The sequence below is a fragment of the Mustela putorius genome, unplaced genomic scaffold (genome assembly GCF_011764305.1).
Source record: "Mustela putorius furo isolate JIRA1106 unplaced genomic scaffold, ASM1176430v1.1 tig00537227_pilon_pilon_pilon, whole genome shotgun sequence".
NCBI classification, from domain to species: Eukaryota; Metazoa; Chordata; class Mammalia; order Carnivora; family Mustelidae; genus Mustela; species Mustela putorius.
In genome coordinates this window covers 46909710-46923095 of record NW_025422368.1, presented here as the reverse complement: position 1 = coordinate 46923095, position 13386 = coordinate 46909710, and positions in this window count along the sequence as shown.

Here is a 13386-nt window from a genome sequence, read left to right as displayed (position 1 = left end):
ATAGTTTTACCATTATTATTTTTTCTTCTTCTTTTCTTAAAATGTTTAACTTCTCTGATATGGTCATATTCTAGATTTTTATTTGCAACCTTACTACATGGTGGAGATTTAGAGATTTCCTTTGTAAGTAACATATGATTGGAATTTCCTTCTTTTATAACTTGAGGGAAATTATACCACTTATGCTTATTCGTTTTAAATTAGAAGCTAGTATCTTTGTGCTTTGGTGCTATTTGTTTATATTTTTCTCTAATTATCTGGTCAACTCACGGTTGAAATATGTCTTCTAAATTGATTTGTTAAGTATGTAAATTGATTTCTTTAAGTTTATAAAATAACTACTTAACAAAAAATCTCTACTTATCAAAAGTAAAAAGCAAAGAGTAAGTTTTAATTTTTCATGTTAATCATAATAAATCACTTTCCCTGCTCTTTTTAATATATATATTCCTAATAATTTTCTCCTTCTTCCTCCTATTTGTTGGCCTTTTAAGAAAACATAGCCCTCCTCAACAAAACAAAACAAAACAAACAAACAAAAAAGAAAACATAGCCTAAGATTTTTATCATATTTGTAGTATTTTACTTTAGTTATAATTCTAAAATACTTTTCTTATTTTCTTTCAATCTTACAAGATTACAATTACAATTTTGTAATTAGAGTTACAATTATTCCTAACTAATTATGTGTATATATGTCTCTCTCTCTCTTTCTCTGTATACATGTACACATTTCTCATCTCTCTATAGTAAGAGTTCCTCCTATTTGTATTACTAATTTTGACTTTTTTTCTGATTGGGTTAGAATTATCTAAGCAGTTATTTTCAAGAAGGATATTTTCTGAGCTCCTGCATAGTTTAGAATATAAATATCATAGAATTGAACAGAAATCGTGACTTTACTAAGTCCTGGCCATGATTGCGGCTGATTCCCAAGGAGTTTCTCTCTTTGAAGTAAATGGGTTTCTATTAATATATTAATAGTGGCTTGGCTTACTGAGAAGGGAGCAGACATGATGAGTCTGCTAATTTTTCTCAGAAATATTTATTGAATTTTAACCAAATGCTAAGCTGAAGATATGGTAGAAAAAAAAAACCCATAAAAATAATAGTTGCTAATAAGTGATAGGAGAAAGAGAACAGTGAACAGGGATAACTGTGGAAAGAGTTTTAATTTTAAATAGAAAGGCCAGGGGAGGTCTTACTGAGGAGTTGATCTTTGAACAAAGATCTGAAAGGGGCATGATCTCATGTGGAGGTCTGAGAGTAGGGCTTATCAGACAGTTGGAAACATGCTTGTTACGCTTCAGAACAGCAAGGTGCCGGAATGGTTGAAGCAGAGGAAGGTAAAGTAATAGTTGTGTGAAATGAAGCCAGAAAGTTAAAAAAAAGATTAGAACTTTTAGGGCCCTGAGGCTTTGGTGGAACTTTAGCTCTTTCTTTCTTTAATTGAAGTATAATTGACATAAAATATCCTATTAGTTTCAGGTGTACATCATAATGATTCAATATTTTTATACATTGTGAAATGATTCCCATGATGTCTAGTTACTGTCTGTCACCATGCATCATTATAATATTATTGACTCTATTTCCTATGCTAAAAATAAAACAAATGGACTAACAAAACAGAAATACACTCATAGACACAGGAAACAAACTGGTTACCAGAGCAGGGAGGGGTTGGGGCAGGCAGGCAAAAATAGGTAAAGGGGATTAAGAGAAAGTGTAGTTTTTAATCTCCGTGGGACTGAAAATTATTAGAGGACTTCGCAGAGAGAAAAAAACATGATCATAGTTTCAATTCTACTGTTCTGAGGCTAGAGTGTAGGGAGCCAAGTAGAGAAGATAGAAAATCAGAATACTCACAAAATTACCCCTGTAATATTATTTAGTATATTTGATGGTATACTAGAACAGAATACTTTGGAGAGGGAGGGTAAAGGGAATTTAGGTGAGTAATTGCATATAGGATATGATAAAGAGAGAAAGGCCAAGAATAAAACTAAAGTTTGGGCCCTGAATAATTGACAGGTAGAATGGCATTTATTAAAATGAGGAAAACTAAAAAGAATAAAATGCAGGAGGGATTGTCATTAATAAGATTTTTGATATGTTAAATTTTATTTTTTTTTTAATTTTAATTTATTTATTTGAAAGACACAGATCACAAGTAGGCAGAGAGGCAGGCGGGGGGGGGGGGGGGGGGGGAGCAGGTTCCCTTCTGAGCAGAAAGCCTGATGCAGGGCTTGATTCCAGTACCCTGGGATCATGACCTGAGCCAAAGGCAGAGGCTTTAACCCACTGAGCCACCCAGGCGTGCCAATATGTTAAATTTTAAATATCCATTAGGCATTCAAGTAGATCTATGTATTATCATTTGGATATTTGATTCTGAGGTTCAGAAGAGATAAAATTTGAATTATAAAGGGTGTGAATATAAACAGAACAGAAGAAATCTGAGGACTGAACTTTAAGACAGTGGAAATATATACTAAGTAGGAGAGATGGGGAGAGTCAATAGGGAATGGCAATATGAGGCAAATGAGGTAGAAAAAACCCAGGAGGGAGTCTGGAAAGCCAAATGAAAAAAAAATGATTGGCATAGTTGCAAGTGGCCAACCATCAAACGCTGTTCCTAAGTGAAGTAATATGAATATTGAAAATCGACATCAAATTTAGCAAAGTGTATGTTGACCATCACAGTGGCAATTTTGTAAAGAAATAGAGAAAATGATTTATTGGAGAAAGTTCATGTGAGAATAAAAAGAGATAAATCAGAGGTAGTGAATGTAAGCAGTTCTACAGGGGTATTGCTCTAAGAGGTAACCAAAATAGTATAGTAAGTAGACAGGAATGTAGACTCAAGATAGATTTATTCTATCTTATTTCATTTCATTTTATTTTATTCTGTTTTGTTTTAAATGTTGGAAAATAAACACTATGATTATATGCTGATGGAAATGATGTATTAAAGTGATGCTAGACATAAAAAGGAGAAATACTAGAACAATATCCTTAGTGTTTAACAGAGGTGAAAATAATACAGGCTGTCATAATTAAAGAGCACAAGTACTTTGTCTGAAGGAAAAGAAAAGTTGGAAGATTATATAAGCACAAGTGCATGTAGATAGAGTTTATGATGTGTGTGTTTTTTTTCTCAATGAAATAAGAAGGAAGATCTTTATGTGAGGTTGAAGGCAGAAGCTAAAATTATCTAGAAGAGGCTGATCGTAAATGGACTAGGGTAGCAATTCTAAAAATGACATTCAGTGACCCTAATGGGGACACTCTCAAGACTTTTCTAGGGTTGCAGAGGTCCTCCCTTTTCTAACAATGTGTAGTGGGATTTTCTTCATATAATCCAACCCAAGCAACAATGTAGAAGCAGAAAGAGAATCCAAATATCTTTAATTAAGGCAATCATTAAAGAAGATATTTATAAAAATGAAAATAAGGTCACTCATTACTAAATATTTGTTTTTAAAAATGTAGTTATTTCTTTTAAAAAGTTTACTGAAAATAACATATAATGGGTTTATTATATTTATTATTATAATTTTATAGCATATAATTATATACTATGTTATATATCATATAACTATGTTATATATAGTTACAAATAGTTGTATGTAACTATATTATTATTCTTATTTTTAAATGAATTAATGCATAGTTTAAACTTTTCCCTCTTTTTATATCTAACAAATTTCAATAACTATAACCCACAATTTTTTCAAAAACTTTTTTGATGTTCCTAATAATTTTTAGAAAGAGTTAAGAAATCCTGAGATTAGAAAGTTTGAAAACTATTGGAGAAAGAAGTCAAACTTAAGTTATTCAAAGACTTTTCCCATCTTTTGCCACAGCTGTTATTGCTGGTGTGACTTAACATGCCAAATGCTTAGCGTTCTTCATATGTTTTCCCAGTGAACCCTCGATACACTATAGTTAGTTCAATTGCCTCTCAACATTCACCCTACTTTTTTTAAAGATATATTTTTTAATTTATTTATTTGACAGACAGAAATCACAAGTAGGCAGAGCGGCAGGCAGAGGGGGGGGGGAGGCAGGCTCCCTGCTGAGCAGAGAGCCCGATGCGGGGCTTGATCCCAGGACCCTGAGATCATGACCTGAGCTGAAGGCAGAGGCCACTGAGCCACCCAGGCGCCCCCACCCTACTTTTAACACCCTACTCAACATTCACCATCACTTTTATGTACACAGAATACACACTCATTCCTTATTTTCCCTTTTCCTTTGTTTCTAGAATCAATGAATGCTTTGTTTTCTTATATTAGGCCAATAATTGGCGACATTGGATGAACTTCTGGAGATAATTGAGAGTAGAGATTTATACAATTGCTGTGATGCAAAAACCCAGGCAGAACACATAATTCCACACAATGAAGATTTTTAAAGCAGATTACTCTTCTATTCAGAGTCCTCATTATGTTCATGAACCTTATATTTTTCATAAGTTTTGCCCTGATTAGTTACTGAATCACACTCTCCAGTTTTATTCTAATGAAAAAAATGTGTCATATTTACAATGACTAAAAATAATGATAATTATGGACACCAACAATATCCTGAATATTATAATAAATAATACATAGTTATTCCTAAAATAGGGATCAAATATTTTCACAATAAATTTACATTATTAAATTTTGACTTGAAAAAAGATATGTCAAATGGCAAGGGGGACATCAAAGCCCTTTATTATTATCTGGAAAAATTGTGAGTGACTTAAAATGGGCAAGAATGATCTTTGGGGGGGCGGCTGGGTGGCTCAGTGGGTTAAAGCCTCTGCCTTTAGCTCAGGTCATGATTCCAGGGTCCTGGGATCGAGCCCCATATCAGGCTCTCTGCTCAGCGGGAAGCCTGCCTTCCTCCTCTCTCTCTCTGCCTGCCTCTCTGCCTACTTGTGATCTCTGTCTGTCAAATAAATAAATAAAATCTTAAAAAAAAAAAAGAATGATCATTAGGTGTCTTGTTGAGAATGGTCTTCTGAATTATCTCCAATTCCCATTGTCGTTTTAAACTATTTAAAGTTATATAAGTTATAGAAATATGATGGTAATATAAATTATTCTTATCTTATGTAAATAAATGTTATCGTGTCTGGTGGAGATGTAACTGATTATTGCCTTGTAGATACTTACCAGTTTTGCATCTACTTCTAAATTCACTCAGCATTCTGGATGCCCAAATATGTGTGTTCTTTGAATTCGCCTTTGAATTTTTTTAAAACATCTTATTAATTAATCAATTTTTTAAAACATCTTCATTAATCAATGAACTAAATGAACTTATTGAAAAGTGTTTATTTTGTATTTCTATGGGAACCATATTATGTTTTTTTAAAAAATTATCTCTAATAATATTGTATTCAAGTATTTGTATTTTCTTCCAGTTTGTCAAAAATACAATATTTTATAAAATGATACAAAAAAGACAAGTGGTTCTCACATTCACAGATCATTGTATTTTCCCTGACCACAGTTTGAATCTCAGTATACAACTGCACTTTGGGCAAAGGCGAACATTGATGCAAAAAAGAGGCTAAAACTTAAAGACATTCTAATCCAAATAAAACTTGCCTTCTGACTGCATCATTTCAAGAAAGGACATTTTAACAGCAAAATATAAGAGCATAAATTCAAAATTTTAAAAAAGCTTTTTAATGAAAATAATTTGGATTTGTGGGAGCTTACCATATTACCCTTATTTTTCTCACTGCACTGGACATAGGTGAAAACTCTAGCCTAGGCTAACATTGAGCCAAGAAGCACATTTAGAGAAACGGAGATTTAACAAGATACTTAGGTGCTTGTGGCTTTTTCTGACTTGTTTAAATTGACTATATGCATCTAATTGTATTAGCCGTTTCACACTGCCTTGTAATTACTGTTCCCCTTCAGGAAAAAGTGGATTTCAGAAGGCTATTTGTTAGAGACCGCTAGTTGTCAAACAAAATCCCTTTCCCCGTGTTCCTTGGCAATAGCCAGAGACTTGGCTGCCTGTCCATATTACATTTCCAGTCTCCCTTGCAATTAGAGTTGCCATGTTTGTTGAATTTTCACAGATGGAAAGTAGGCAGAGACAGAGTGTATGCCTCACTCAAGGCCCCCCATAAGAGAGGGGGCATGCCTCTTCCATGACACTTTTTTTTACTTCCCAGCAACTACAGCCCAGATGTGGTGGCTACCTTACTGTGGCAATGTAGTCGGGGATGGTGACAAAAGATTAAAAGAATCTGGGTTTCTGAATAACCATGTGAAACAGATTTGTCTGCTGACTTAGAATGTTACCCAAGAGGGAAATTAAGCTTCAATCTTCTTTAAGCTTCCTGGAGTTGGCTTCCTATATTATGAGAGCCTAGGCTTAGGCTAAATAATAAAGGATGGAGATAGAGTTTTCATCATCTTCCTATCTAGGATAGCACATAAGAAATAAATAATAAATGTTTTTCTAAATTAATAAATAAATGAAAAAATACTAAGAACTGTGTGAGAAATCTATTGGCATAGTTATTTAAGAGGAATGCTTATTCAATTATAAGACCTATAATGTAATAAAGGTAATATTTAATATAACACAGCATTGCAAAGCCTTGTTTTAAGCACTTTTTATATGTTAAATAATATAATGATTATAGCCACCCTATGATTTAAAAATGATGATGATGATGATGTCCGTTTACAAATGTGGAAATTGAGGCTGAGAAGTTAAGTGACTTTCTCAAGGTTGAACAGGCTTTATGGTTGATACTGGATTTGTACCCTCTATATTTATGTTAATACATACAAAGGATAATATTTAGGCAGCATACAATATTTGGGTAAGTAGCTATTTTTTTAAAGATTTTTCTTTATTTATTCCACAAACAGAGATCACAAGTAGGCAGAGAGGCAGGTAGAGAGAGGAGGAAGCAGGCTCCCTGCTGTGCAGAGAGCCCATGCAGAGCTTGATCCCAAGACCCTGAGATCATGACCTGAGCCGAAGGCAGAGGCTTAACCCACTGAGCCACCCAGGTGCCCCAAGTAGCTATTTGTTTTTAACAAAAAGATTTATATAGAAGTTAGGTTGATCCCAATGTATATTTCTCTTAAGGGCTGCATTCTCAGAAGCAAAGAAATTGTCAACATAACTCATAGTTCAAACAGTTAAAAGTTTTAAAGATTTACTTATTTATTTTAGAGAGACGGAGAGAGAGAAAGTGCTATTGTGGGGAGGATTAGAGAGAGGGAGGGACAAGCAGACTCCGAGCTGAGCATGGGTCTGATGCAGGGCTCCATTACACAATCCTGAGATCATGACCTGAGCCCAAACCAAGAGGTGAACACTCAACCAACTAAGCTAAGGCACCCTATAAGTTTTATAAATTTACCTACCTACCTCCCACCCCACTTCCCATACATAGTAATTTCAGTCCATAACACCATGTAAAATAAAGTATTTTCTTCTGGAAACATTTCTGATTACTTCTTTACAAAAGTGTGAAATGTGAAATTAAACCCCCAAGGGGCACAAACGTATCAATTGTCCGTACAGAGTTAACATCTTGATGGATGTCGATTCTCTTATTTTTATAATTGAAGCATTCCAAAACAATACAATGACTTCTGTAACCACTTACTATTTGGATGGTGTGATTCTTTCCTCTGCATCTTATTTGGATAACTCATTTAGTTTGCTTTTTTAATGAAAAGCATGACTCACTAATTTATAAAGGAAATCAAGAGTAAATATGTATGTCAGAGACTATTTGACATGGGTTATATTATATTATTTCTACAACATTTAGAACATGCTAGACATTTTCTTCTGTGAGTTTACCCTACTTCATCTGTGGACTAAAAATGTTTCCTGTTTCTCCCTTGTACATAAGATGGTAGACCATACCTTGAAAGAGACTTTAATTTTTTTCCTGTATAATATATTAGTTTTATACACCACCTTCAACATTGCAACATGTATTTGCATATTTTTGCTCTCCACATGAAAGCTTTGGAATATGATTTCAGCATTTCCCATTTGAATCATAGTTTCAGCCTGATTTAGAGCCAGTGAGAACATTCCCAGCCGGACAGGTAGACAATGGTAAAGTATTATTCCCAACATTGCAGAGCCAGGGAGACTTCTAGGTTATTATTGGTTTTAATTATCACTCCCATAAGCTGTAATATTCTTTACTTTTGGTGAAGCAGCATACCACTGAGTGTGAAATCCTTCCCTGCTTTTGAAAATATACCAGAAATGAACTGAATCACTTCCAATCTGCTGTAACAACTGAACACCCACTGATAAGTATAAGCAAGGGGCAAATTTATCATCACCAATAGAAAATAGGCTTTTTGAAAGTGAGATTTGAGACATCTAGCTGGCTGCTTCCTACCAGCCGTGATCAGCAAAACCAAATCTACTTTCATTTTAAACTCACAGGCATTTTATTTTCCCTGATTGGTATTCAAGTCAATAAAAAAGCCTGGTCTTTCTTTTTTTATGTTTGTACTTTATTTATTGCTATAAAATTTAAACACTAAAATATCAAGATAAATCGTTCTTCTAGTTCTAGCCATTAATTTCCAGTCCTGCTCTCATCCATAATGCTTGTTGTTTTGCTTCCATCAGATGCTTCAAGCACAAATCAGACCTGAAGATTCTGAACAGGCTCCATTTAGTCTCTGTTCCAGAGGCCCAACCCTCACAATCCTGATTTCTTTACCTCTTAGGGGAAGACTAATCTAAACACACTGCATTAAGACATATGCTATTTAGACTGAAATCATCATTGCATGGTGACTCACTTCTTAATTCTACCCAAAGGTTTCAGCATATTTTGGTCTCCATACTAAGACCACAGTAAATTTCCTTCTAGCTCCAGGCTCCGAATTTCAGATCTAAAGGAAAAGGCTATATTAAAGGAAGATAATCGAGGGAAAGGAAGCAACTATATGTTAAGGGTTTTGAGGTATTTGGTAGACTCTCCCATTCTTTATTTTGGCTATCTAAATGACAGAATTTTATTAGGAACTAAAAGATTCCAAGTTATTTTTAAGTTCAGGAAGTTCACTTTCAAAATATATGATTCACAGACCTGTACCCCTGGGGATAAAAATATATGTTTATAAAAAATAAAAAATTAATAAAAAAATACATTTAAATGAACGATTTAGCCTAAAATCATTAGTGTCACAGATAACACAATTTCTCATTTTTATTCATTCTTATTGAAAGTGTTGGAAGTATTCCTCAGGCATTGTGTTTTCATTTCTATGTCCAAGAGCTATGATTGACTTATTACCATATTAGAAATTCTACAGTTGTCTGCAGTGTAGCAGGTAGCCAGTGATATGGCAAAAATGCATGAACACAAGACTGTCATTTACTGATGTTCAATGTTACATTTCTCATGTGTGCCTGTAATTTTTAAATCTTGTAGTTCTTGAAATTATAGGTATGAAAACCACAAGCCAAATCAAATCAGAGAAAAAACAATAACTGTGAAATCAGGGGACTTTTTTCTTTCTTTTTACTGTCTTTTTTGGAAAGAGAAAAAGTTGTGGCTTTATAAATGGTAGAGTGGCCTTGAGCTTAGAAACAAAAAATTTTAAGGCTTTTCTCCTCACAGAAAAATAATTTTATTTGCATCTTCTGACGTTAGTGGACTTTACCATAGAGAATATCAGCAATCAGATTATACTTACAGCAAACTCTACACATTTTAATTACATGGTTATTCACAAAGATAGTTTTGATAACCGTATGTGTTTCACACAGTTTCTTATCTCCTATCACCTTCTCTGTGTTTTCAGAAACAACTGTTCCAGTGTGGGTATATGATACAGATTGCATACAGATAGTACAGGGGAAAAGAGAAACAGAAACATTGGTAAATGACACCAAAGGGAAAAAAATTTTGCCTTAATTAAGTACAATAAGTGAACATGTGGAATAGTTCCACAATTTAGAATGAAATTTCCTATTTCTTAAAACAATAATTCAACCATGTATTGGATCTCAATTTTCAGTCCAATGTCAGGAAGACTTCGGTATGGGCAACTCCTCTGTCAGCTTTCTGAGCTGTATTCTAACAATGCCAGGTATTCTTCTTGCCTACCATGTAAGATGAAGTATGCAAATATTCTGTGTTATGGCACTTTAGGGCATCTGGAGACTTGCCATTTGTGCTATTATGATAAGAGCCAGAAGCCAATTTCCTTCAGGCCATATTTTTCAGCTTGAGCGCATTAGCCAAGGATAGTCAAAATGACAAGGCACTAAGTATATGAACAAAATGAACATCCGGCAAAGAAGTTTAAAGGAATACGACTGCCATAAAAAATGGTAAAACTGCCCAGTGATTTAGATGGTGAACTATCCTTAAGTTTTAAACACTTTGAGAGAGGGTGTGTGAATTACTGTTGCAATTCCGTGGTATTTTTTGAGAGAAATAGGAATATGACGAGCCTGCATTTGCTCTTGAAATACTTTCAGATTTGGTCTGGGTGAAATAAAAATGGCATGAAAATGTCAGCGGAGCCTTTGAAGATTTAGGGTATGCTGCTCTGAGATTTAGGTGATGGCAGGTATCAATAACCTAAGCAGTTCATTCCACTCTCTGATTTCATCTTCAGGGGGACCTTTTTTAGACATAACTTATAGAGAGAAAAATTAAGAACTGCTCTCCTCCCAATAACCATGCTGTCAAAGACCAATTTAAGTGGAAATGCTTAAGTAGGATTTCCAAGGGAAGAGTGTTTAGGGAATCAGTTGAAAAATACAACTCAAGTCCAAATCCAAAAGGCATTCCTTTTAGTTAGTTACTTCAGTCAATCAGTAAACATTTTATTATCATCATTTGCTTCTGTATAAGTGGTATGTTTTTTAAAATGTAATTTTGAACTTAATCTTATTTGGAGGTGGTATAGCAAGATGAACTCTCTACTTACTGTGATTACTGATTTACAACAAAGAAGAGCACAGGAAATTAGTAATAACACTGATGGGATGTTTTATGAAAAACAAATTATTATTACTTAGGAACCCCTTTAGCTTTTGGGTCCTTCAGTAGTAAATAGTAACTAAAGATTAGAAAGTAATGAGGCTTGAAGAATGAGTAGCTCATGAATATGAAGCTTATGCTCATATCCTGCTACTTAGACTTACATGAAAAGTAGAGGAACAAAAGACAGTAATGTTTCAAAACAGATCTGTTTAGCAAAATAAGAAGGTACCAAGACATTAGAAGAGTTATGTGGAGTTGATATTGAAAAATCGCTATTTGGGGTTTGGTATACAAAACTTTGAAACTACAAATTAGATAAATTATTACTTTTTTATTACTTTTAAAAATCCCCTTCTCTGTTTGTGAGATCCTCATCCTCAAAATTCTGCTTGGATGGCATACTTCATGGAAGGCTCCTCAGATACCCACAGCCCAGAACTATGTTTACCTAAGTTCCCGTATGTTTTTATGTGTATCTCTTCCATAGAACTCTCACAATCTACTGAGTGTTGCAAGCATTTACACCTGCCTATGGGTTCCTAGAGAGCAGAGACCATACCTTACTATTATTTTTACCTTGAAGATCCCCTACAGGGTCTTCGCATACATCAATTTCTCAATAAATTTCAATGAATTGAAATGTTTCCTTCTCATTATTTTATATGAAAGTGAATACATTTGGAAAACAGAACAGATTCCATGCCTAAATAGTCAAATAAATGGCTTCTAATAATTTTTAAAAAATCAGTATTAATCTCAAGACTTAATCATCTAAACAGAAAATGTTTCAGTCCTGAATACTAAGCATTAAGTTTTAAAGTGAAAAATACCTAATTTCCAGTAAATATTTATAAAGTATATTTTAATGTATTTTCTTTTAATCTTTTCTGCTATGCTTATTTTTAAAGAGTAGATATTGTATCTTATCTTTTTATGTGTTAGCATAATAAAAGTGTTTCCTATTACACAACATATTTTTTCTAAATATGTTAAGAGCAGCAGTCTAATCCATCCTACTGATATACTATAATTGACTTAATAATTATATTTTTTGTTGACATTGTTTTATTTTCCCAACAGTAGATATTATAAAGAACATCACAACAAACTTTGTTGTATGAAAAAGTTAAAACATTATTTCAGTGCTTAATTATTAGAAATAAGACCTTCATTATTTGCATAAGCAACAGTTGGTGAGATAACACTGAGGACATAACAAGGAAAAGAAACCACGGCTAAGACAGCAGGATGATTTTAAATGTATTTTTCAGATATATTTGCATTGCTAGAATTTTACCTGAAATTTAGAGGGGTTTGAATAATTTCCAGAAAAGAAACACACAGCTAACATAAGAATGGTATATACATTATATGAGGCTAAGAAACCCACCTGTATACTTCTTTTATACTCACTATTGGAAATGGGATAGCAAGCTAAAAAACAATTTGCAAAAAAACAAAAAAAACAAAAAAAAACAGTATTATTGCTAAGAACAATATCCAGTTAAAGTTTATACTAAAAAAAAAAAAAATTACTTGGTGTAGGAAAGTCATTTAACAGCTTATTAATAGGGAGCTGTAGTGTTCCATATTTGGACTAAAGCCGAATTTCCTGGGTCCACATCACATTTCTTCCACTCTGATTAGTTGTGTGATTTGAGGCAAGTTATTTAAGTGCTCAACTCCAAAAAGGTAAATAAGTGTACCTATCTCCTAAGACTGCTATGCATATAAAATAAGCAAAGAATTATAGCACATAGTTTGAACAACTCTATCTTAAGTACTTTATGTACATTAATGTGCATATATGTGTATGCATGTCTTATATATGCAACTATACCATATATAATATAAAAGATAGTGTTTCAAAGTGTGAATTAGTGTTTCAAAGTGTGAATTGTGGATCCAGACTACCTAGGTTGAAATTTAGCTCTGTCATTTATTAGTTGAATGGCTTCAAACAAGCTATTTAGTTTCTTCTTGCCTTTATTTCCTTGTTGGTAAAATGAGATAACATTAACACCCGTACCTCATGTGTTGTTATATAAATTAAATAAGTTAAATAAGTTAATGTTTTTAAAGCACCTGTAACGATGTCTGTCACATAAAAATCTCTATATTTCTTTGTTAAATTAAATTGATGTTGCTCTTTCTGGTTAAATAATACCAGAATATTGTCAGTAAGGAAAACAGAGTCACACACAGAAATGGTGAATCTCTGCTATCAATACCTATTCTTTTTCAAGAACCCTCAAAGCTGCAGAAATTAGAAGAAAAAATGGTAGGAGTATATATACCACATAAGCATCGGTCTTCCCTTTTTATCCTGTTGCCTGAAATATTGCCATAACTAAAGATTACATACTTGA